General features: G+C 37.1%; 1 protein-coding gene and 1 pseudogene across 1 annotated transcript in view; both read left to right on the top strand.

Moving 5' to 3' along the window:
* Positions 1-13,042, top strand: part of SERTAD2 (SERTA domain containing 2) — a 131,105-nt gene that overhangs the window by 57,882 nt on the left and 60,181 nt on the right. The gene's annotated exons all lie outside the window — the stretch shown is intronic.
* LOC114498690 lies at positions 8,854-10,607 on the top strand (annotated as a pseudogene).

Below are 13,042 nucleotides of genomic sequence, written 5' to 3'. Positions count from 1 at the left end.
TCTTTTTCTATACTATAAGAGGCTGTCTTTTTTTTATTAATGTTTGAATACAGTTGTCTCCATTTTTCTTCCACCACCACTTTCCCCAGCCCTGCTCACCCCCACCTCCCACTCTCAATCCTACCTGCCTTTGGCTTTGTCCATGAGTCCTTTATACATGTTCCTTTACGACCCTTTCCCTTCTTCCCCACATTATTCCCCTCCCCCCTCCCTTCTGGTTACTGTCAGTTCTTAATTTCAGTGTCTCTGGTTATATTTTGCTTGCCTGTTTTGATAATTAGGTTCCACTTATAGGTGAGATCATACGGTATTTGTCTTTCATTGCTTGGATTACTTCACCTAGCATAATGCTCTCTTGTTCCATCCATGCTGTTAGGAAGGGTAGGAGCTCCTTCTTTCTCTCTGCTGCATAGTATTCCATTGTGTAAATGTACCATAGTTTTTTGATCCACTCATTTACTGGTGGGCACCTAGGCTGCTTCCAGCACTTGGCTGTTGTAAATTGTGCTGCTATGAACATTGGGGTGCATAGGTTCTTTTGAGTTAGTGTTTCAGGATTCTTAGGGTGTAATCCCAGCAGTGGAATTGCCAGGTAAAAAGGTAATTCTATTTTTAGTTTTTTAAGGAAATTCCATACTGTGTTCCATACTGGTGCACCAGTCTGCGTTCCCACCAACAATGTACTGGGATTCCCTTTTCTCCACATCCTCTCCAACACTTGTTGTTTGTTGATTTGTTTATGATGGCCATTTTGACTGGTGTGAAGTGGTATCTCATTGTGGTTTTAATTTATGTCTCTTTGATGGCTAGTGATGCTGAGCATCCTTTTATATGTCTCTGGACCCTCTGTTTGTCCTCCTTGGAGAAGTGTCTGTTCAGGTCCTTTGCCCATTTTTTAATTGGATTGTGTGTCTTCCTGCTGTGGAGTCATGTGAGTTCTTTATATATTTTGGAGATTAAACCCTTGTCTGATGTATCATTGGAAAATATGTTTTCCCACATGGTTGGTTCCCTTTTGTTAATGTCTTCTTTAGCCATGCAGAAGCTTTTAATTTTGATGAAGTCCATTTGCTTATTTTTCCTTTATTTCCCTTACCCTAGGAGATATAATGGTAAAAACATTGCTATGTGGGATATTTGGAATTTTACTGCCTATGTTTTCCTCTAGGACTTTTATGAAATCACAACTTATATTTAAGTCTTTATCCATTTTGAGTTTATTCTGGAGTATGGTGTAAGCTGGTGGTCCAGCTTCTTTTTTTTTTTGCATGCGCCAGTCCAGTTCTCCCAACACCATTTACTGAAGAGGCCATTTTTACTCCATTATATGCTCATGTTCCCTTTGCCAGATATTAATTGACCATAGAGATGTGGGTTTATTTCTGGGCTCTCCACTCTGTTCCATTGATCTATGTGTCTGTTCATATGCCAGTACCAGACTGTTTTGATTACCCTGGCCTTGTAGTGTAGTTTAATATCAGACACTGTGATCCCTTCAACTCTGTTGTTCTTTCTCAAGCTTGCTGAGATTATTCAGGATCTTTTTTGGTTCCATATATATTTTTGAAATGTTTGTCCTAGATCTGTGAAATATGCAATTGGTATTTTAATATCCGGATTCATATTTAAAAACCTCAAATAGGCAGAGAAAAAATTTAAAAGCTTTATTGAGATAGAATTTACATACTATACAACTCATCTATACAAAGTGTTTAATTCAATGGCATTTAGTATATTCACAATTATACAACCGTTTTTTGCATGTGGTGTTTTGAGAGGCCAGAATGGAAAGAAAGTAGAAAGAAAGGGACTTGCACAAAAACGACCACCCTTTTCAAAGGCTGAATCCTAACTTCCAAAGCTAACCTGCAGGAATTTTTTTCAAAGCTTATTCTCCTTTAGACAACTAGCTAAAATTCCAGATTCCTTTTCTTTTTTTACTTTAATTTTTCTGTTTTTATTTTTTAATCATATTTTATTGATTATGCTATTACAGTTGTCCTGATTTTTCACCCTTTGCTCCCCTCCACCAAACACCCTCCACACCCTCAGGCAATGCCCCCACCATTGTTCCTGTCCATGGGTCATGCATGTAAGTTCTTTGGAGACAGCCAGAGACAGTAGATCTCTGGCAAAAGCAGAGGCGGGGGTGGGGGGGGCGTGGTGAGGCACATGAAGAGTAGACTAGAGAGATTTGAGGACAGTCTGGGGACAGAGGCTTTGGGGAGAGAACTGAGAGAGTAGCCTCAGGATCCCAGCACTGAGTCATCCCCCAGACACAGCAACTGTCCTACTCAGACTATTCTCCTCCAAGTAGCAGCAGCCTGAGAGGAACAATAACCTCTACCCCAGGAGGGATTCATCCCTGCCCTATGGTGCTTAAACCTAACTGCTGAGTACAGAGTGACCAGATTAACAATACAAGGAGACAGCCAGGGACAGATCACTGGAAGAACAGGTTGCCTAAGGTCAGACAGGGTCAAAATCTGACCTCACCAGAGGCAGATCCAGAAAGAAAAACAGTGGTAAATACAAGAGGCTACTGAGACAAAAGCCACTGTGGTCTTCTTCATGATTTGTGATATTTTCTTCCCTGTGTAGCTTTTTAACATTTATTTCTTGTCCAGTCAGTTTGTATATATTAAGTCACTAGATTTTATACTATAGTATATTTCAATTCACATATTTTGCCTCTCCCTCCTCTTAACCCATTTTACCTTCCTCTTCCTTGCATTATTTTCATTTCAAACTTTGTTTTCTGTCTAGCTACAACTTGATTCCATTCCACAATCTTACTATTTCTCCCTCATCCAGACACACAAAACCAACTTTCTTATCAAGGGTCATTTAACATCCTTTTGCCCTGCTCTTAAAATACCCACAACCTCTCTCCACCTTTAACAATCTTTCCTAGCTGGTTGTGGGTAGGGTAGTTGTTATTGCATTGTTTTTCCAATTTTATCTCTAGAGCTTCACTAATTCTATATTCCAAACATCAAATTTTACTGGTTCCCTCTCCTACTCTTTTTTTGTCTCAAATTTTAATTTCACCATCTTAGCCTGTTTTTTTCTTTTTCCTTTTTGTCTTCTATTTCTCTCTCATCCTGCCCTTTTATTTTTCTTTGTGCTCCTTTTTTCCTTTTCCCTTATATCCCAAATTTTACTTTTTCCCTCTCTTAGCCTTGCTTTTGTTCCTCACTCTTAGTATTCTCTCTCCCTCTATCATTTTAAATTCACTTTCCATTCCTCTAAACATCTCCTAGACTTTTCTTTGTTTCATTTTTCCCTCTTATTCCCATACCACCTATATTAATTTTAGCTCATTTGTTGTTGATAGTACTGTGGTGGATCTTTCTCTTCAATTTTGCTCCTATATTTTTATTATTTACTATTTTTCCTTTTTCTTTATCTCTCACTTTATTTTATTTTATATTATTTTAATTTCTGTTTAAACCTAATATTTATGCTTCACTTCTCATACTACATTCTGCCTTCTTCATGTCCTTTTTTATTCATGAGGTAAATTTTACCTTCTGTCTTTCCATTGCTCCAACTCCCAACTCTGATTAATGTTCCTCCCTCTACCCTCTCAAAATCATTTTTCTTTCAGTAAGTCATCTCATATCCACTCTCCTTCCTTATAATAGTCTTAATCTTGTTGCACCCTTATTAATACTGTTCATTTGCTCTTGATAGTAGGATTGGGGGTTAGTATATTTGCCGGTGTGGGTTTTTCCTGGGCTTTGTGGTTTTGTTCTGGCAGCACCCACACAACAACACATAAGACATGGTGGACAGAATGACCCTCAGTCAACCAGCTGGAGGGAAGGACCCACCAAAAAAAGACTCAACAACAATCAAAACTCAGTTATATCCAGAGAATCAGCATAAAAGGCATAAAAGGCATCCCAAGAGCATCAAGTTTAGGTGATCAAGGAGACTGCACCACTGAGTCTCCTCAGGCCTCCTATCATAGAAGTTCACATCACAAAGTCAGAAAGTCAAAACACATCAATTTAAGACAAAGAAGCAAACAAGAAGAGTCACACAAATAAAGGAAAGACAAAGAAACAACCCTCAGTCAAAAGGAAAGGAGGAATCCTTAGAAAAAATGCTAAATGAAGTAGAGGCAAGTCAACTATCAGATATTGAGTTCAAAACAGTGGTTATAAGGAAGCTGAATGAGCTCAGTGAGAATTACCACAAACTACAGGAGAACTATGAGGAACTTACTGCAAACTATATCAGCATACAAAAGGACATAGAAGCAATCAACAAGGGACAAAAGGAAATGAAGAATACAGTGTCTGAATTAAAGAACACAGTAGAAGGAATCAAAAACAGGCTTGGTGAAGCAGAGGATTCAATCAGTGTGCTAGAGGAAAAAGTAGAAAAAAAACTCCCCAAAAAAGCAAGAAAAGGAAAAAAGACTGAAAAAGCACAAAGCAAGGTTAAGGGAAAAGTAGAACAACATGAAATATAATACTATCTGTAAAATAGGGATTCCAGAAGGAGAAGAAGAGAAAGAAGGGATAGAAAATGTGTTTGAAAAGCTAGTAATGGAAAACTTCCCTAATTTGATGAGAGAAAATGCCACACAAGTCCAGGAAGCAGACAGGGTTCCAATCAAGAGGAACCCAAAGAGGTCCACTGCAAGACACATCATCATTAATGGCAAAATTCCAAGACAAAGAATCTTAAAGGTAGCAAGGGAGAAACAGATTGTAACATACAAGAGAGTTCCAATAAGGCTAACAGCTGACTTCCCAACAGAAACATTACAAGTCAGAAGGGAATGGCAAGAAATATTGCAAGTAATGAAAAGCAAATGCCTGCAATTGAGACTACTCTATTCAGCAAGGCTCTCAATTAAAATGGAAGGTGAGATAAGGAGCTTCCCAGACAAAAGGCAGCTAAAAGAATACACCTCCACCAAACCAGCACTACAAGATATGCTAAAGAGACTGCTTTAAGAAGAGGAAGAAAAACAGTGAGAGAGAAAGGAGCAAAGGTACAAAGGGAGGAAATGGCAATGAATAAGTACCTATCAATAATAACCTTAAATGTAAATGGATTAAATGCTCCAATCGAAAGACATAGGGTAGCTGAATGGATAAGAAAACATGACCCACACATATGCTGCCTACAAGAGACCCACCTCAGAATAAAAGACCTATATAGACTAAAAGTAATGGGTTGGAAAAAAAATATTCCAAGCAAACGGACAGGAAAAAAATGCTGGGGTTGCAATACCTATATTTGACAAAACAGACTTCAAAACAAAGGCCATAAAGAGACCCAGAAGGACACTTCATAATACTCCAGGAAAGAATCCATCAAGAAGACATAAACATTATAAATATATATGCACCCAACATAGGAGCACCCAAATATATAAGGAAAATCTTGGAGGACTTCAAGAAAGATATAGACAGCAACACATACTAGGGGATTTTAACACCCCACTGTCAAAAATGGATAGGCCTTCCAAACAAAATATTAACAAGGATATTGTGGCATTTGAACAATGTCCTATATCAAATGGACTTGACTGATATATATAGAACCTTTCACCCCAAAGAAGAAAAATACACATTCTTTTCAAATGCACATGGAACATTTTCAAAGATAGACTACATGAATAAGACACAAAACAAGCCTCAACAAATTCAAGAAAACTGAAATCATATCAAGCCTCTTCTTGGACCACAGGGGCCTGAAACTAGAAACCAACCCCAAGGAAAAAACTCAAAAACACTCAAACTCTTGGAGACTGAATAGCATGCTCTTAAACAGTGAATGGGTTAAGAATGAGAGCAAGGAAGAAATCAAAAAGTTTCTGAAAACAAATGAAAATAAACTCACAACAGTCCAAAACTTATGGGACACGGTGAAGGCAGTCCTGAGAGGGAAGTTCATAGCAATACAGGCCTACCTAAAAAAGACAGAAACATTTCAAATAAGCAAACTAACCCTACATCCAGAAGAACTGGAGGAACAACAAAAAACAAAGCCCAGAGTGAGAAGAAGGAATGAAATAACCAAGATCAGAGCAGAACTAAACAATGTAGAGACTAAAATAACAATTCTAAGGATCAATAAATCCAGGAGCTGGCTCTTTGAAAAGAAAACCAAAATTGACAAGCCTTTAAGTAGACCCATCAAGAAAAAAAGAGAGAGGACCCAAATAAACAAAATCAGAAATGAAAGGAGAGATAACAACTGATACCACAGAAATACAAAGGATTGTAAGAAATTAGTATAAAGAATTATATGCCAAGAAATTTGAAAATCTAGGTGAAATGGACAAATATCTAGAAAAATATGATCTTCCAAAACTGAATGAACAAGAAGCAGAAAGCCTGAACACACCAATAACAGCTGACAAAATTGAAGCAGTTATCAAAAAACTCCCATCACACAAAAGCCCTGGACTGCACAGTTTCACAGGAGAATTTTACAAAACATTTAAGGAAGAGCTAACCCCTATACTTCTCAGACTATTCCAAAAAATCCAAGAAGCTGGAAGTCTCCCAAAAGCCATCATCACTCTATTTATGAAGCCATCATCATCCTAATCCTCAAACCAAACAAAGACACTACAAAGAAAGAAAGCTACAGGCCGGTATCACTGATGAACATGGATGTTAAAATCCTCAACAAAGTACTGGCAAATTACATCCAGAAATACATTAAAAAAAATTATACACCATGATCAAGTGGCATTCATCACAGGGATGCAAGGATGGTACAATATTCACAATCAATAAATGAAATACATCACATAAACAAAAGATAAAAATCACATGACCATATCAATAGGTGCAGAAAAAAAAAGCATTTGATAAGGTACAGCACCCATTTATAATAAAAATGCTCAGCAATATGGGAGTAGAGGGAGCATTCCTCAACATAATAAAGGCCATATATGAAAAACCTACAGCCAACATCATACTGAATAGACAAAAACTAGAAGTTTTCCCACTAAGATTAGGAACAAGAAAAGGATGTCTGTTTTCACCACTTCTCTTCAACATAGTATTGGAACTCCTAGCCACAGCAATTAGACAAGAAGAAGAAATAAAAGGCATCCAAATTGGAAAGAAAGAAGTAAAAATGACATTGTTTGCAGATTACATGATAGTGTACATTGAAAATCCTATAGACTTCACCAAAACACTACTTGACCTAGTAACTGAATTTGGCAAAACAGCAGGATACAAAGACAATATTCAGAAATCAAAGGCATTTTTGTATACCAACAATGAAATATCAGAAACAGAAATCAGGAAAAAAGTCCCATTTGCTATAGCAACAAGAAAAATAAAGTACCTAGGAATAAACCTAACCAAGAAGGTAAAAGATGTGTACTCAGAAAACTGAACAACATTGAAGAATAAAATGAAGGAAGACACAAATAAATGGAAGCATATACCATGTTCATGGATTGGAAGAATTAACATCATCAAAATGTCCATAATACCCAAAGCAAGTTATAGATTCAATGCAATCCCTATTAGAGTACCAATAACATATTTCACAGATATAGAACAAACACTTCAAATATTTATATGGACCCATAAATGACCCTGAATGACCTCAGCAATCTTGAGAAAGAATAACAAAGTAGGTGGGATCACCATATTTGACATCAAACTCTATTACAAGGCCAGGGTTATCAAAACAGTCTGGTACTGGCATATGAACAGACACATAGATCAATGGAACAGAGTGGAGAGCCCAGAAATAAACCCACACCTCTATGGTCAATTAATATTTGACAAAAGGAACATGAGCATATAATGGAGTAAAAATGGCCTCTTCAGTAAATGGTGTTGGGAGAACTGGATAAAGACTTAAATATAAGTTGTGATTTCATAAAAGTCCTAGAGGAAAACATAGGCAGTAAAATTCCAAATATCCCACATAGCAATGTTTTTACCATTATATCTCCTAGGGTAAGGGAAATAAAGGAAAAATAAACAAATGGACTTTATCAAAATTAAAAGCTTCTGCACAGCTAAAGAAACCATCATCAAATGAAAAGGGAAACTGACTATGGGAAAACATATTTTCCAATGACATATTGAACAAGGGTTTACTCTCCAAAATATATAAAGAACTCGTATGACTCAATGCCCAGAAGACAGATGATCCAATTAAAAAATGGGAGGACCTGAATATACACTTCTCCAAGGAGGTCATATAGATGGCCCAGAGACATATGAAAGGATGCTCAGCATCACTAGCCATCAGAGATATGCAAATTAAAACTACAATGAGATATCACCTCACACCTGTCAGAATGGCGATTATTAATAAATCAACAAACAACAAGTGCTGGCAAGAATGTAGAGATAGAGAACCCTAGTGCACTATTGGTGGGAGTGCAGAATGGTGCAGCCAATGTGGAAAACCATATGGAACTCCTCAAAAAATTAAAAACAGAACTGCCTTTTGACCCAGTGATTCCACTGCTGGAAATATACCCTAAGACTCCTGAAACATCAGTTCAAAAGAACTTATGCCCTCTGGCTGGTGTAGCTTAGTGGATTGAATGAGGGCTGTGAACCATAGGGTTGCTGGTTCAATTCCCAGTCAGGGCATATGCCTGAGTTGCAGACCAGGTCCCCAGGGGGGGCCACGTGAGAGGCAACCACACATTGATGTTTCTCTCCTTCTCTTTCTCCTTCCCTTCCTCTCTTTCTAAAAATAAAGAAATAAAATATTAAAAAAAAGAATTTATGCACCCCTATGTTCATAGCAGCAGTATTTGTAATAGCCAACTGTTGGAAACAACCTAAGTGCCTGTCAGTAGATGAGTGGATGAAAAAACTGTGGTCTATTTACACAATGGAATACTACCCAGCAGGAAGAAAGTAGGAACCTACCTTTTGCAACAGCATGGGTGGAACTGTAGACTATTGTGCTAAGTGAAATAAGCCAGTTAGTAAAAGACAAATACCATATGACTTCACTTATAACTGGAATCTAATGAACAGAATAAACTAATGAACAAAATAGAACCAGAGACATGGAAGTATGGAACAGACTAACAGCCGCCAGAGGGGACAGGGTGGGAGGTAGGGAGATAATGGTGGAAAGAAGGAAAGGGGCTAGTCAAAGAACATGTATGAATAACCCATGGACATGGACAATGGTGTGGGGATGGACTGGGAGTGGGGTGTTTTGGGCAGAGGAGGGTTAAGGGAGAAAAATTGGGCCAACTGTAATTGAATAACAATTTAAAAAAATGAATCTGGAGAAGAAAAAAGTTTGGTTGCTCTCTGTGCAAGAGAATGTCTACTTAGGTTGGAATTACCAAGGTATGAATATTTAGATTATCAATACTTAAATATTTTCAAATCTAAACACCTAGAAATATTGATATCTCTTGTGATTTTATAACATTTTATAAATGCCAGTTAGAATACAATCCTAAATTATAATCAAGATACTATTTAATCAAGATATTATTTTGGTGGGTAAGAGTAAGAAATTTCTATGGTTATGTAATGTAGATCATTGCTTTGATGTGAAAGCATTAATCCTAAAAGATTTAATAAAAGTATTTGGTCACTTTTAAAGACTGATTTGCTAGTTTCCCTGTTGTGTAGATATAGCAAAGTTACTTTCATATTCTGGACAATATCTTCCTTTTATTTTCACTTCAATACTACTTACAAATTCCTAGTGGGTATAAAAGCAGCAAAACAACGAAATGAAATTTAAGTATGGCTTTTTGGCATGATCTCTTACATTGATATCTATATTTTAGAACAGCTGTATTAGTTATTTGTTGCTGCAAAACAAATTACCCTAAAACCAAACAACTCTCAAAACAACAAACACATCTCAGTTTTTGTGAGTAAAGAATCCAGGTGCAGCTACTCTGTCTTAAGGGCTCAGGGTCAACCAAGTCTGCCATCTCATCTGAAAGCTTGACTGAGGAAAGTTCTATACTTAAGCTCACTCACACAGTTGCGGGCAGTGTTCAGTTTCATACAAACTTGGAATGAAGGCTTTAGTCCCTCAGGGATGTTGGAGGGAATCTCTTGATTTATGGGCCTCTGTCAAGAGTAGCTCACAACATGGCATCTGACTGCCATCAGAGCAGTCGAGCAAGGGAGGGTGAGCACTATGTAAGCCACAGACTTTTTGAAAGCAACATCCCACGTTTGCTGCATCTATTTGTTGGAAGTGAGTCACTAGGTCAGCCTGTATTGAAGGACAGGGAATTTCACAAGGACGTGAATACAAGGAGGCAGGAATAAATGTGACCATGTTAGAGGTTACTTACCACAACATTCCTTTCAGAAAGTTCTGCATATATGTATTTTAATTTAGAATTCATTTTTAACTAAGAATATTGTGCGCCAGCCTCACTGTGTCTGCCATGTTCAATTTTTAGAGTCTATTGACTGTAATCTTGCTGCTTATATGTACCTGTGCTTATATCCGATCTTTATTTCTGTGCAGTCTCCTGGACAGAAATAAAATGATTGCTGGGTATATTTTGGAAGTGTGCCAGCACTGGTGAATGGAAGAGTCCTTATGTTGTACTATGTTGAATAGTGATGGCCTACAGCATCCTCTTCATACAGTAGCTTGGAGAAATACTGTATTTAATTGACATTAGATTTCAATATAGAAAGGGGGTTTATCTGCAGAAAATAATGGAAAGAATGGTTAACTTTATCTCTGAACATTGAATGAGATAAATTTTCAGCTGCTGTTCTCTATTTTGTTATTGGACCAATGTTCTATACAATAATGATATAACTGTGTATTATATACACAAAGAGTTTGTAACAATCAATCTCAGTACTGTCACCACAGCATTACATTATGCAAATGTCATTTTGTTGTGTCCAATACCAGTTTTTAGTGACGTATCTCTAAGGCATATATAGTTGGAAGAAAAAGGTAAATTATTCAAGTTCCTTTCACTGTGATTTGGGAGTAATATATCTTTATAGAATGATACAGTATATTGGACTAACTATTTTATTGGGAAAAAAGGTTCAATTTGTGTTGATAAAGATTGCTTTTATATTTAATAATACTTGCTTTACCTCTGGCCCACTATTTTGAACTAGAGTACCTGTACTCTTAATGGACTTTGTAGTTCACTCTAGGTTTTGAAACTATTTAAAACAAGCCTATGTAGTTGTAAAGAGAAAGATAAATGAGATGTGACTTAAGAGTAGTTTTAGGAAAATGTTCATATTTAACATAAAAAAGTTTAGAACAGCTGACTGGTGTAGTAGCTTCTGCAACCTCTTTGGTTAAGCATAAATTTGACCAGTGAACTGTCATTCTTTAAATAAAACTACATTCTTGGAATGAAATAGAACAATTTCAGAATGATAATACTAAAAAAAGAATATTGTTGCATCTCTTGAAAATAGTAGTGGTCGTTAAAGATACAGCAGATAAAAATTGGGGAACAATATGCTAGAACTGTTATTATATCCCTTTCTCTCTTACTGCTCCACTATGCCTGGAGCCTTACTTTTGTCCAGGATGGCTCAACACCCCCTAAAGCCGCCACTGGAAAGGGGAAACAGAGTGGGGGTGTGGGAGTGGCAGGGTGGATGGGCACAACCCGGAAGTTGTAACTGTCACTTCAGCTCATATCCCATTTGCTGGAACATAGTCACATGGCTACACTCAGCTACAAAAGAGGCTAGGAAACTTAGTTTTGGGTTGGGTATTCATGGGCTCAGCTAAAAATTATTTCTGAAGAAAGGGGGAATATATATTTGGGGAAAGCCAGAAACCTCTTTCCAAAGTTTTCAGTAGCATTAAAATCAGCTATCATCACATGGCCATGCATTAATGTGTTTTACTCAGAGGTGAGTAGAATCGTGTCCTCCTTTAGAGTCTATTACTCTTAGTCTAGACAGAATTCTTGTTGACTTAGTTACAGGGCTTCCCAAACCACTGCAGATTAGGAGGTAGTGAGAAGTAGGCATCTTGACAGTTGCAAAAATTGAGAGCAGAATGTCCACTAACAAATACGGACACATAAAAAGCCGAGGCAAAAACTAAGCAGGCAGTTCAGAGGAATTTGATGTAGCGGCAACCAGTCCTGTGAACTTGAATAGCTCTGAGGCATTGCTCATTTAACAACATTACCACAAAGTAAAATACTTAGATTTAGTAACAACAATCCACAGTCTTCCATAGTGGTTAAAAGAAAAAACATATTGGCATTCTGAAAGAGGTAAGCTTCATCAGTTATCTGGAAAGTTCATTTCAGTAGAATAGCCTGTAAAGTGATCATGTCAAATAAAGGAGAGGCCCCCCTCCTCACAATACTCTCCACCTTAGATAATCACCACCACAGTATTCGTATAGGGAAATTCTTCCTGAGTTCCATTTCTGGTATCTAGAATTATGTATTGTCTCAGAGTGGATGGCATTAGTAATTTCTTTGTTTTTTTTTTTTTTTTAAGTATCTGTATTAGCCAGTTCCCAAATATTTCAAATGGTAAACATAGAGCAACTACCCCTCAGCCCCTTCATCCTGTAAAGGGTACAGGAGTATTGTTGTAAGTATGGAATTGCCACAATTGTTCTCCAATTCTCATATTTTTAAGCCAACTGACATCATAGCTAGTGTTGCCATGATGATTCTTTAGCCTTGAATGTTCTTTCCCGTTTCTCAGCCTGGGCAAACTCTTATTTAAGACTCAGTTCTGTTACAAAATAAATTGTATTACACATCAAAAGCATGATCCATAAAAGGAAGAATTGAACAATTAGATCATCAAAGTTAAGTTTAAGTTTGTTCTTTGAAAGATTATATTGAAAAGATGAAAAGATAAGTCTTTTCAGAGTCTTCAAGTCTCCAAGTCTTCCAGACTTGGAGAAAATATTTGCAAACCATATGCTGAGAAAGGGCTAGCATCTAGAACAGCGATTTTCACCTGTTGTGCTGCAATTTTTTTTTTTAAACATGCAATACTTATTTAGTCAGGGACACTGACCTCTTTTCTTTTATTGTCAAATTTTAAAAAATGACAACAACCAACAC

This window comes from Phyllostomus discolor, chromosome 6, assembly GCF_004126475.2.
Source record: "Phyllostomus discolor isolate MPI-MPIP mPhyDis1 chromosome 6, mPhyDis1.pri.v3, whole genome shotgun sequence".
In the NCBI taxonomy this organism is placed as follows: Eukaryota; Metazoa; Chordata; class Mammalia; order Chiroptera; family Phyllostomidae; genus Phyllostomus; species Phyllostomus discolor.
Note: the sequence above shows the minus strand (reverse complement) of the source record. Positions and strands in the feature narration are given on the sequence as shown.